The following is a 12,492-nucleotide window of genomic DNA, read 5'->3' on the forward strand; positions in this document are numbered from 1 at the left end:
GCTGGAGAGGAGGGGAGGTGGAGGAAGCCGAGGCTGGAGCGCCGTTCGCCGCAGACTAACTTCCCGGGCTCAGCAGGGAAAAAGGTACGGTGCGCCCGCTCCCGGTCGCGGCCCCCGGCCCCGGCCCCGGCCCCCGACCCCCGACCCCGGGCGCCCGGTCTGCTCGCGGGCAGGCGGGGGCTGCGGCCGCCGCGGGAGGGTAGGGGCCCGGGCAGCCCCGAAGGCTCGGCCGGTCCGCGGCTCCGGCGCCAGCGCGGCGCTCCGGCGGAGGGCTGGGCGCGCGGGCTTCCCCGCGGCTCTCGGAGAGCGGTGGGCGCCGCGCCCCCTTCGCCCGCGCCGGAGGAGGCGGTGGTCGGGCCCGGGGGTCGGTGATCTGAGAGGGGGCTGCGCGGGCCGGGCGAGCGCGCCGGGGCGAGGGCAGGCCGGACCCCGCGGGCTGCCTGCTGCTGGGGAGCGGCCGGGCGTCTGGCGGGCGCGCTTTGTGGGCGCAGACAAAGCCGGGCGCCGACACCCGCGACGACTGGGGCCGCCCAGAGGGTGGTCGCTGGGGGAGAAGAGAAGGCTTTGGGGCGACGGCCCGGACCAGGGCGAGGCTGGGCCGCCCTCCCTGCGGGCGTTCGGGTGGTCTCCTCGGGGGGGCGCCGGGCAGGGTGGGGAGCAGCTCTCTCCGATGGGCCAACTAGGGGCTCAGCGGCTGCGCCGGGCTAGGCAACAGCCGGGCTTGGGAAAGGGGTAGTGTGCTGGAGGGCTCACTTGGGGGAGGGGCTGAGGAGGGAGGCCTCTGCCCTGGGATGGGGCTGGGGCTTTGGTGGAACCGGCGAGAGGTCCGTGGACCCCCTCCGAGGGCTTGCACCAGGGGAGGGTACGGCCTGGTGAGATAAGTCCTGTGGCTGACGTGTATGGTGAGATGTGTCCACAGGTTGTTTGCAGAATGTGCTGGTGGTGGCACATCCCGTGCCAGTCCACGGGAGAGCCACTTGTCCAAGCAGCGAAACAAGGCAGGCGCCCCAGGGGTCGTTGAAGTGGGTGCGAACGGAGGGGTGGGTAGGCGCGCATCTGGAAGTGTGTGCAGTGCAGGCCCCGCATCTGTATTGTGCTCCCCCACCCCCTCCCCTCCCCTTCTCTCTGGTAAGGGGCTCGAAGCATCCCAATTCCTGCCCCAGGCCTATGCCTCCGCTTGGGTTCCAAGGTGCTCCGCTCCCTGTCCCCCACTCTTCAGTTACTTCCCCTCTCTCCAGTCTTAGAAGTGGCTTCTTTCCCCCCGGATTATTCATACAGTGTCAGAACACGCTTTGGCATTTCACAGTCCCGCTTTTGCCCTCATCTCTCATTTTCCCTCAGCAACAGATCCAATTCTCGCAGCAGAGCTTCTCCAGAGAGCCGCCTGTTCCTGCCCCTTGGGTTCCCCAGCCCACCTGACACGGCTTCTGTCTCACCAGTCACTGAAACTGCGCCTTCCCTCCCCCAGGCGATGTCTCCAGTGATTTCCACACCCCCACAAGCAGGTTTTCCTTGACCTCCCTTGGTCTTGTGGATCATTTTCTCCTTCTAGGACCAATAATCTCTCTTGGCTTCTCTTGGTTTTCTTCTTTCCCTGGCTAGTCCTTCCTTAGTCATCTTTGGGGACAGCTTCACTCAACGTTGAATGCTGGAGGGTCTCAGAGCTGTGTTCTCAGTCCCCTCCTCTTCCCTGACTCCATTCTGTTTACATACCGCCCCTCACCCCCAGCTCTCATTCTTCCTTAGGACTTTTAAAATCAAGTATTAATTTACAAACACACATATCTTAAATATACATCATTTTCATTCTCATGATTTTAAGTAGCAAATTTTATCTTAAAGCCTCTCTATCCAACCACCTATGTGATGATTTATGGTGTCCTGGATGTGCCATCGGTATGAAAGACTTGGTATGGATGAGACAGAACCCTGACTGCACTCCCCAAACGATCCTCCACAGGCCTACCTATCTCAGTAAACCCACCCAGCTTTAAAGACAGGAAACCAGGAGGCATCAGCTCCTCCCGTTGCCTCCATCCCCACAACCCGTCCAGTAGCAAATCCTTTGGGTTCTTTCTGCAGAATCTATCTCAGGCATGTTCTTCAAGCTCTTACTCCACTGCTACCACTCTAGGCTACTGCCCCAGGGCAAGCCACGTTTTATGTCTTGCCTGAATGCTGCAGTAGTTGTTACCTGTTTCCATAAGTCCTCATTTGCTCTCCTCTAATCTATTTTTAAAAATTTTTTAAAAATTTGTCTGTATTGTTGGAAGTATTACAGATGTCCTCTTTCCCCCCCTATTGACCCCTCCTACCCCATAACCCCCCTCAAGCCGTCACCACACTGTTGTCTGTGTCCATGGGTTATACATATATGCATGGAAGTTCTTTGGTTAACCTCTCCCCCACCTTCCCTCTGAGATTCTATCTTAACAGAGAAGTATTTAGAAAAATATTGATTAGATAAGCTCATTCTCTAAAGCCCTCCTTAGCTCCCTATTGCACTTGGAATAAAATTTCAAAGCTTCCCCCTGGCCTATGAGACCTTCGTGATCAGGCCATCTCTGACTTCCTCCAGCCCTATCTTGTCCCTATGTAGTCCTCCTGACAGCCACACCTGAATCACTTGGCCTTTGAACAACCCAAGCTGTTTTCTGTCCTGGCACCTTTGCTTATGCTGTTTTCTCTGCCTGTAATGTTCTTCCAGGGTTTTCTACTGGGCTGGTTTGGCTCCTTCTTATTTTTCAGGTCTCAACTTAAGTCTGCCTTTCTCAAATGCCTTCCCAGTCTTGGTAGAGGGCCCCTCCCCACCCCATAATTCACCATAGCTCCCGTTTTACCTTCCTCATTCTATTTATCACAGTCCATGACTATTTGTTACAATTATCTTTTTACTTTGGCTGGCTGGAAACTTGACTGAATGGCCCACTGCTATATCTGGAGCATCTACACAGTGCCTGGCACACAGCTGTTGTTCAGTCTTGAATCAGGTGGGAAGGTTGGGGCTGGGCTAGGCAAAAGAGGTGGGTATTGAAGTTAGCGCAGGAGCCCCCTTTAAATCTCGTCACCCCGAAGATTTTTCTTTTCTTTTCATTTCATAAAAGCAGTTGTGCAGATGGCTGTAAGATTCTGAGGGGGTCAGTGGGGTGTGAAAAAGGGAAGTGGAAATTGTCAAGTGTCTCGAAGGCAGGTCTGTATGCCTAGGGGGAGATTGGAGGGTCTGAGGGATGTGGAGTCAGTGTGGGTTGCTGTGGGTTGGGGGTAAATGACTTCCTTTGCTCTCTTTGGTGGGAATCCAGGCTAGGTTAACAGGGGTAGGCGGGGGTGATGGTGGGAGGTGTTCTCTAACTCAGGAGATGGGAGCGGTCTGGGCAGCTGGGGATTTATTTCAGGCTATTCCCTGGGTGACTGCTGGGTACCCATCCCTGGAGGGCAGGGAGTTGAAAGGGAGGAACAAACTGTGGCTGGGGGTCTCTCTATTAGACCCATGTCTTTCCACCCACAGCTCTCCTCTTTGCACAGAGGAGCCAGCTGAGAATTGAATTGTGTGGCTGGTGCTTCCAGAATGGAGGGCGGAGGACCAGGGGACCTCAGATCTGGGAGGGAGGGCAGCTGGGTCCTGGACAGGCAGGCTGGTGATGGACCAAGGTAACACTGTGAGATGAGTGCTGGAAACAGAGGCTGGGGTCCAGATCTAGAGTTGGGCTGGCATGCCTAAGAAAGGCCTTGACCTGGGATAGGTGGGAGCAAGGAGGGTATCCTGGGTGGGAAATCAGGCAGAGACCAAGAGGCTGGGCGAGGGCCCTGCTATACTCAACGGTTGTCAGGCAATGTTTTAAGGACTTTGTAAATATTAACTCCTTTAATTCTCTTAATAGCTCTATAAGGTAGGTCTTATTGCATTTAACAGATGGGAAGACTGAGGCGCAGTCATACAACGCAATAGTGACAGAATAAGGATTTGAACCCAGGCAACCTCGCTCCAGAATCCATGCTGTAAACCACCCAACTCTACCACTTACCTCATGCCTCTCAGATGGGCACCAACTGAAGTCTTCTTAACAATCGAACAGTTTTTACAGACTTCCAGACTTGCAGGATGACATGCAGGCTGCATGTTTTGGGGACTGGGGAGGTAGGAAGGAAGTCATAACCTCTAAGGTAGAAGGGATCTTCGCTCAGTGAGTTTCTCTGCTTCATGCCCTACCTTTTCTTTCAGGAGAGGCTCAGGCCCAGGCTGAGTAGTTGAGCATCATATACACTGTGATTTTAGGGTGCTGGGGTGTTCAATTTCTTCTGGTACTAAAACAACTCTCTGCTTGAGATGCCACCATTGGAATGTCATCCCTCTGGGTTTAGTATTGCCCACTGCCCTCTTCATCTGCCTCTGGAGAGCCTAGGGAGGTCAGGTAGGGGCTCTGCAGATAAACTGGCCTGTTTTGGATTCCATCTAGAATGTTGTGAGGTAGAGCTTCAGATTTGGCCTTGGGAAACCTGGGGGGGGGGGTCAGAGTAAGGCTGGGTCAAACGTGGGAGCTGAGCTGGGGGAACAGAGAAAAGGGAACTGAAAACAGCTTAATTCACTTCACTGTTGGGCCTGTCCTTACCTCTTTTTGTCTGTCTGTAAAATGGGATTAGGGAGGCTCTATTCCTTTGCTCCCCAGAGGTTGTGGAAGCCATGAACTCCTTAAGGTTACATGTTTGAGTGCCTTCTTGCAGACCCAGTATGAAGGAGGACTTTCCATAGGACACTAGCCCTGAGGAACTGGGCCAGAAAGGAGGGAGCCAGGAGGAGGGTGTGGCAGCCCTGTCCTGCAAGGCTTTCCTGTTTGGTAATGAGAGGATGACTCTGGGCAGGTGACTTGGCCTCCCAGCGGCCTGGCTGGCTGGCTGAGTAGGGGTTTGCTGACCACAAAGGATGGAGTCTCTTTTCTCCAGTTTCTGAGCCCCAGAGTTTAAGGGGTCTGCTCATCTATCTTGCCAGATTCTGCCAGCCCGCCAGGAAAAGAGGGAGGCAAAGTTGGTGGCATTCTCTTCTGAAATTTGGGAAACTGAGGCACACTGAGCAAGCACACTATTGCTGAGGCTAACCAGATCCATGGTTCTGGGGAGTTTCCCTTCTCTGGCAGGGAGTATGCAGGAGGCTTATCCACACTACCTGGGCCCTTGTCTGCTGGGTCGAAGTGAAAGCTGTGGCAGAGCCAGAGGCTGGCAGGCAGGAGCTGAGGGTAGACTTCTTGACAACTGATGGCATCATTTGACATCTCCTATGCCCCAGCCCAGTGTTTACAACCACTGGGAACACATGACAGGGTCCCCCTGTCCAGGAAATAAGAATGAGCCATGCCAGGTGTGATATAATGAAGTGCAGGTCAGACCAGCTTCCTCGAGGAGGTAGTGCTTTTACAGGGTCCTGAAGTCCTAGCAGTTTTGGCCAACAAAGGAGGGGATGGCATTTCTAGGGTGAAGGGGAGCCCACACCTGGAGAATTGGGTTGAAGGCAGGTTGGGGAAGGCCTTGACTGCCAAGCTGCTGAGTCTAGACTTGATTCACTAGGCCCCAGGGAGCCACTGAAGGTTACAGGTCCCGGGTGCAATGACTTGATTTGAACAGTAGTCTATAAAAGTGCATCTCAAACTCCAACATAAAGTAGATCACTTGGGAAGTTTGTTAAAATGTAGGTTCTAATTCAGCAGATCTAGGGTAGGGCCTGAGATTCTGCCATTTCTGACAAGCTCCTGGGTGGTGTGATGCAGCCGGGTCTAAGGGCCATCTATGTGTAGCGAGGGTTGAGATTGTAGACTTGGGCCAGGTAGGTGCAGATTGGAGCAGGTCAGGTGGGGCCTGGAACAGGTAAAGGGGACCATCTGGGCTCCGGTGGGCTGTGTTGGGGAAGTGTGGGGACTGCCTCTGTGGGGGCTGAGGTGGAGGCAGGGCAGAGGGGAGAGTGTAGAGGATGCAGGGTGCTGGGAAGTGGGGCTGGGTGAGGGATCTCTGGGGGCTTGTGTCTCAGGTCAGGAACCAGGTCTGATTTCCAGGGTGTTTGGCATTGACGAGCTCCCAAGATCACAAGAGGGTTTCTAGGTACTGCCCAGTGCAGGGTGACATGCAGGCCGCATGTAGGCACCTTATCTTTGCCCACAGCTGAGCCCAGCCCTGTGGGTAGCCAATCTGGGGTGAGCATTCTTCCTCCATTTAGGGTTGGCCCAGGGAGATTGGGGAAACAGCTGACTTCAGCTCCAGACATAACATCTTCTAGAAGTCCCCAGGGTCTCCCCAGCTGCCGAGCCATCCCCCCCAGCAGGTGCAGCATCCCTCACCCTGCCCTGCATGAGTTCTTGTAGCCACTGCCAGTGGTTACATGAACCACTGCTATTGGGGTCTTCTCCCACTGGGCCCTCTCCCTGGTGCACCTGGAAGTGGGAGGTCTAGATGCTTCTTTCTGCTCCCCCTCTGGCTGGGCTACTGCAGGCAAGTGTCTGCTCCCCTCTGAGGCCTCAGTTTCCTATAAATTGAGGGATTCTGTCCTCTCTCTGGGGAGCAGGTGAGAGGGTCACTGGGTTTGTTAGGTGGAGTACTGCTTCTTCCTAGAATGGCAGCTGAAAACATTTTAATTTTGGTTTAATATTAAAATTTGCATACTAATGATGGAATAGAATGATCAATTTGCATGGAAGGACTGTTCAGTGTGCTTTGGGGGTCTCCCAAGGCCCTTTGCTCTCTGGGTTTGGCATGGCCTGGGCTGTGGTATCTGAGGGCCCATGTCAGGTGAGGTATCTTTAGACCCTTTGGGTCTTCCTTTAGACCCAAAGGAAGGTGGGAAGGTTCTGCGGCCCTCGGCAATACCAAGAGGGGCTCTCAGGCTGAATTCCCCAAATGTCTGCACACCTCCTAAAAGGACTGCAGGACCCAGTGTCTGCCTTTGTCAGGCTGTCCTGAGGAAGTGGGAGGGGGTGGCATTTCTCAAATATTGTTCTGAGAAATTTCAAGGATTCAGGGGACAATAAGCGTAGAAACTGGCAAATTCACTCTACTACCATGTGGGAGATTCAGAATGCTTTTAAAGAGAATTAAAGGCTCTGACAAGTCCTGCAGAAAAGAAGCCATTTGGTGTTTCCCAAAACGATTTGACTACAGAAATCTTTTTTTCCTTTTTTTTTAGACTTCCTAATAATATCCCACTGACCAGAAAAACACCCAGTGGGAAGGGCTGATGTGGGAATATGCAGCTCCATGGAAGACTACAAGCATGGGTGGTGCCCAAGTCCAGAAGTGCCAGGGAGGGAAGGAAGGATGGACAGACAACTTCCTGGGGAAGGTGGACTTGGTGGGATGGGTACCATTTGGACAGTCTGTGGAAGAAAAGGGTACTGCAGAGGGAGGGATGGCCTGGAGAGGATGGGCCTAGAGCCAGCTCTGGGTTCTCATGGCAACAGCTCTGCTTTCCTGGGTGGGTGAGGAAGAGAACTGGGAGGACCTGTCTGATGCCTAGGGTCCAACAGTTGCCAGGCCTGGGTCTTTGGGATTCTGGGAGTGCCTCCCACCCCACTGCCCCTGCCATCTCCTCACTCTAGAAGTTCTCTCCTAGCTGTTCATCTCAGAAAGTGGGGTTGTGACCTTTGGGCAAGAAGCTAAACCTCTTGGTACCTCAGTTTCCTCATTTGTACTGTGGGGATAACATTATTTCCCTCGTAGGGTCGTTGTGATAATTGAATACCTGTTGGCTGCTCTTAGTGTGACCCAGGGAAGGGGACAGTGGTCAGGGATGTGAGAGGCACAAAGGCCATCAGAGAGCATGGTGAGGTTTGGGGTGGGGTCCTGATCAGACTAGAGGAGAAGAAAGAGTGAGAGCGAGGGTAGCCAGGACTGACTTCCTGGAGGAGTCACCTGCAGAGTAAGGAGATTTGGGCAGAATGAGGGGATTTTATGGGCCACTTTGGGCCCTGTGGAACTAGCCTGGGTGTGGAACCACAGGATCTGGTGGGTGGGTTTAAGAGACAGGGGAGCTAGGGCAGGGAGGAGTTGTCAGGGACCTTCCTTCATTTATTAGGCCATGGGGAGCTATTGAAGGTTTTGTTTTTTAATCTTCACCTGAGGATATGTTTTTTTAAAAATTGATTTTAGAGAGAAAGGAATGGGGGCGTGGGGAGAGAAAGAAACATCGATCTGTTGCCTCCTGTTTGCGCTCTGACCAGCGATCGAACCTGCAACATTTTTGGTGTATGATACTACACTGCAGCCAACTGAGCCACCTGTCCAGCACCTGCCCCTGAAGGTTTTTGAGGAGGGCAGTGGTTTGATCAGAGCAGTGCTTCAGTGAGAAACATGGCAGGAGTGTGATGGTGGGTTGAAGGTGCAGGACCCACCCCCCTCCAACATTGGCCTTCCTCCTGAATAGCTGTGCCCCTTCACAACTCAAAGCATGGGGAGGGGGCAGGTTGCTTATATGACCCTTATCCCAGGTTCTCAGAGCTGAGTCATTTTCCCCAAAAGGTTGGGAATCGCATCCTGTTGCCTTCCTGGAAGGGGTGTTGCAAGTACAGGAGCGGGGGAGGGGGAGTTCCAGGGCCCTTGCTCCCTTCTTCTACTCCTCCCCTATGGCTGGTGGGGACAGTCATTGAGTCCACCCTGCCTTGCTCCTTGCCATACCTCATTTCCTCTGAAGTGTGAGGACTCTTTGTTCAGCAGCTCAGGTGGGGGTGATGGGGTGTGGCATTTCAAACTGTGACCCCGGAGAAGTTGCTTTAATGGTGCAAAGTCAGGCAGACAGGAGGTCCCTGGCAGAGGATGCTCAGTGAGCCTGCGTACCCAGCCCAGCTACACTCCTGTCCCGCTCTGTCCTTCTTTTTCAAACAAGCGGAGCCCAGGGCTTTTCCTGCTCTTTCTAAACGTGCTGGGAAGAGAGGGGAGGAAGGAAAGCATTTGGGTTCAGCCAGAGCAGGGTGGCTTGGCTGGGGGAGTGCAGCACCCCTGACACCCCAGTCCAGATTCCTTTACCCTTTAGCTACTTCTTGGAGGAGACTGTGAAAAGGAAGGTGTGATTTAAGCCCAGGAGAAGAAGCACTTGGAAATGAGCTGTAATTTATTAGAAACAGAACAAGGAACCCAGTTACCCTCTGCCAACTTTGTCCTAGGCCCTGGCAGACCCAGAGTGCCTGTCCTCCCCTCAGGCACCACGAGGCCTGAGCTGTTAGCCCATTTCACAGACAGAGGGAGGTACTGGCAGTACTGGCAAATGATATGACTGGGTTTCCAACCCAGGTTCTTTGACACCTGGTGCAATGCCCATTCTTCACCCCACAGACCCCTCAGAGCCTGTTCCTCAACTTTCAACCATGCCTCTTGACCACAGCCAGACCTCCCTCCCCCACCCCAAGCCAGGCAGCCCAGCCCAGCCCAGCTCCCCGAACTCCTGACCCCAGGGAGGAAGGGGCTGGTGGGTGAACTGCAAAAAACTAGCTCTTGAGTTGGCTAGGTTTTAAGATGGCTCAAGCAGAGACACTCAAGACCACCAATCGACAGACATTGTAGAAAAAGATTTTTAAATGAGGCTTTTATATGTTAAACATATAGATCCCTTTCACTCTCTTTTTTTGGAAAATTAATTTAAAAAATCATACACAGCCCAGCTGGGCGTGGTTCAGCGGTTGAGCGGCGACCTAGGATCCAGGCGATCGGGGTTTGGTTCCCGGTCGGGGCACATGCCCGGGTTGCGGGCTTCATCAATGACTCGCTCATTATTGATGTTTCTATCTCTCTCTCCCCCTCTTCTTTCCTCTCTCTGAAATCAATAAAGATTTATTAAAAAATAAATAAATAAAAAATCATACACAATTAATGGAAAACTTTTGACTTAATCTGAAAAAGTAACTCAAGACAATGAATCTGACTCATTCCGTGGCTTTAAAAAACAGTAAAGGCCAAGCCTTAGTATCTTACTAAGTGAACTTTGGAGTTCCTTATGTTAGATGGCAGGTGTGGAGCCTCTCTGGACCTTAATTTCCTCCTCTGTAGAATGGGGATATTGACTTGAGGATTCACTGATAAATTGCACGTGAAATGCTTAGCACTGTGCTCTGTACCTCAGACGTGCTCTATGAAAAATAGCGATAACCATGATGATAGAATTATGAGAACAAGCATTTCTTTATTTCAATAGCTGGTGAGTTATTAAGTCTCTCTTTGAACTCAATGAAAGGACTTGAAGGATATGTTTCTTGTCCAAGCTCAGTGTCTTAACTCTGTAGGTGTTTTATGGATTGAATCATGGGCTCAGGGCCCACGTATGCATTTTGAAGTGAAGAGTATTGGCTTTTCAGACCTGGTTCCAGCTCTCCCTGGGGTCCTGCTGCCATGTTGAACTTTATGGAGGGCCCTTTATGGGTGTTCCTGTGTTAGGAGATCCTGTGTTAGGACTTGTCAGAGAGCACAGCTACACCACCCTGTAGTTACCAGGTAGGGAAAACCTTGGGCCATTGAGAGAGGAGGTGACTGTTTAGTGGAGGGGGGTATGTGTGTGACACGACACCTTTTTTCTACCGAGGGCCATTTGGATATTTATAACATCATTCACAGGCCATACAAAATTATCAACTTAAAAATTAGCTATGAAAAAAGCTGCTAGATTTATTGGATTTTGAGTCCCACCTGCGGTTGCCTTGGCAGGGCCAGACCAAATGATCCGTAGGCCGGACATTCCCCACCTCTGGTCTAGAGGGAAGTATGCGTTAGTGGCTCTTAGAATTTTTCTTTTGTGTGCAGGCACAATTAGACTAGCATCCTTGTCCCTGTTTTTGGAGAATGAAACCAAGGGCAAAAGGGCCGTGGCCTGGCATAGTGTCATGCCTGGCAAGCCTTGAGCCAGCCCCTATGGGGCAGGGAGACTCAGGTAGCCTGATGCCCACCCCACCATCACCCTGGGCAGGAGGCAGGTGGCCTCCCTGTGGCAACCCTTGGTTTTGGCAGTGCAGCTGGGTTGAGACTAGGTTTGGGGACGCCTCCTACAAGGCAGCCCTGAGTGCCTGGCACAGTGTGTGCTGTGTCAGTCTGTGGGGAGGGGTGAGACAGGAGAAGTGCCAGGCAGGGTGCTGTCCTCAGGCCTGCTGCCCTGGGAGGCTGATGGGGGCCTGAGAACCGAACAGGCATTGGGCAGAGATGAGCTCAGTGTTGTCAAGTCCTGCTCTGCCCTCACTTTATCTGGTGGCCTCTGTCACATCTGTGAACCTCTCTTAGCCTGTTCCCTCATCTGTAAAATGGGCACCCAGGTGTTTGGGGGTATTAAATGACTCCGTGAATGGAGAGTGCCCAGCATGGGGCCTGGCACATGAAGGACACTGGAAGTAGGGGTTTGCTGTGTGGTTCATCTAGTGGCTGGATTTTTGGGGGATGTTCTCCCTTTTTCATTTTGCGATCATGCGTGCCACCTTCACTCTGTGATTAACTGCTGAGTGGGGGGCATAGGATAGGAAGCTTTGTGGGAAGAGTTCACAGTGAAGGGAGAAACCCTCCCCACATTGCTGCCTGGAGTCAGCAAGCCTTGGACACTCAGTCTGCCATTTAGGCTGCAGTGTCTCTCTGGGAGCAGAGAACGTGGGCCCCAGGCTGGGCAAAGTGGGGACTCCGTGACTCTAGAGAGAGGATGGGCTTGCAGGAGATACCTTCCTCCTGGGGGCTGGAGCTGAAGCACAGGCTTTGTGCAGAGTTATGAAGGGCCAGCAAGGGGGAACTGTGCCTGGGCTTGACCTTGTCTCACAAACCTCAGTTCTTGTCAGTGGTTTTGAAAGATTCAGTGGAAAGTGCTGATTGGGCAATCCTCCTTCACCCCAGAACTGTGGAGCTGCGGCTCCTGGCAGGGAGAGGGGAGAAACCTGGCAGGGAAGCCACCTCTTCATCTGCCAGCTGACACCTCCCAGGCTTCAAGTGCCCCAGGTGCAGAATGGGTGTGTCTCTGTGGAGACACTAGCCCAGGTCAGGAGCTGGTCAGGACAGTGCCTGCAGGTGATGCCTGATGAAGTGGGGCTGGCAGAGGAGCCCAGGGCTGTGTGTTTTGACATGTGCTGGGCCCTGCAATGGGAGGTGGCCTGGAGAAGTGTTCCCAATGCTGATGATAGCCTTAAGGAGAGAACTGGGTTCTGGAATTAGACCATCTGGGCTCTCCTCCCATCTGTAGATCCTGCACCAAGTTATTTGGCCTCCATTTCTCGTCTGTCTCACCCCACAGGCTTTGTCAAGGGGAGAGGGGATTACCAGTTGACACAGAACTTATCCAGGTTTGTCCTGACTGGTCACCCAAGTCATCCTGACCCCACCCTTGCCCTCATCCCCACATCCTGTCATTCAGCAAGTTCCCAGGAGGTTACCATAGCACTTTTACCCTTTGATCCCCTCCTGCCTTTCACTTTCTCTGCTCCATTGTCACCTCATCAGAGAGGCTTCCCTGACCTTCCCACACAGAGCAGCTGCCTCTCCCCTTACCCTGCTTTTCTTTTCTCA

The 12,492-nt window shown here is 53.0% G+C and overlaps 1 protein-coding gene across 2 annotated transcripts in view; it reads left to right on the plus strand.

Moving 5' to 3' along the window:
* The window catches only part of SMOX (spermine oxidase), a 35,723-nt gene continuing 23,231 nt past the window's right edge, over nucleotides 1-12,492 (plus strand). For both annotated transcript variants that reach the window (XM_087818852.1, XM_087818851.1), the window contains exon 1: nucleotides 1-84. The gene's annotated coding sequence lies outside the window, so the exon portion shown is untranslated. The remainder of the gene's footprint in view (nucleotides 85-12,492) is intronic.

Source organism: Miniopterus natalensis, chromosome 7, assembly GCF_054644295.1.
Source record: "Miniopterus natalensis isolate mMinNat1 chromosome 7, mMinNat1.hap1, whole genome shotgun sequence".
NCBI classification, from domain to species: domain Eukaryota; kingdom Metazoa; phylum Chordata; class Mammalia; order Chiroptera; family Miniopteridae; genus Miniopterus; species Miniopterus natalensis.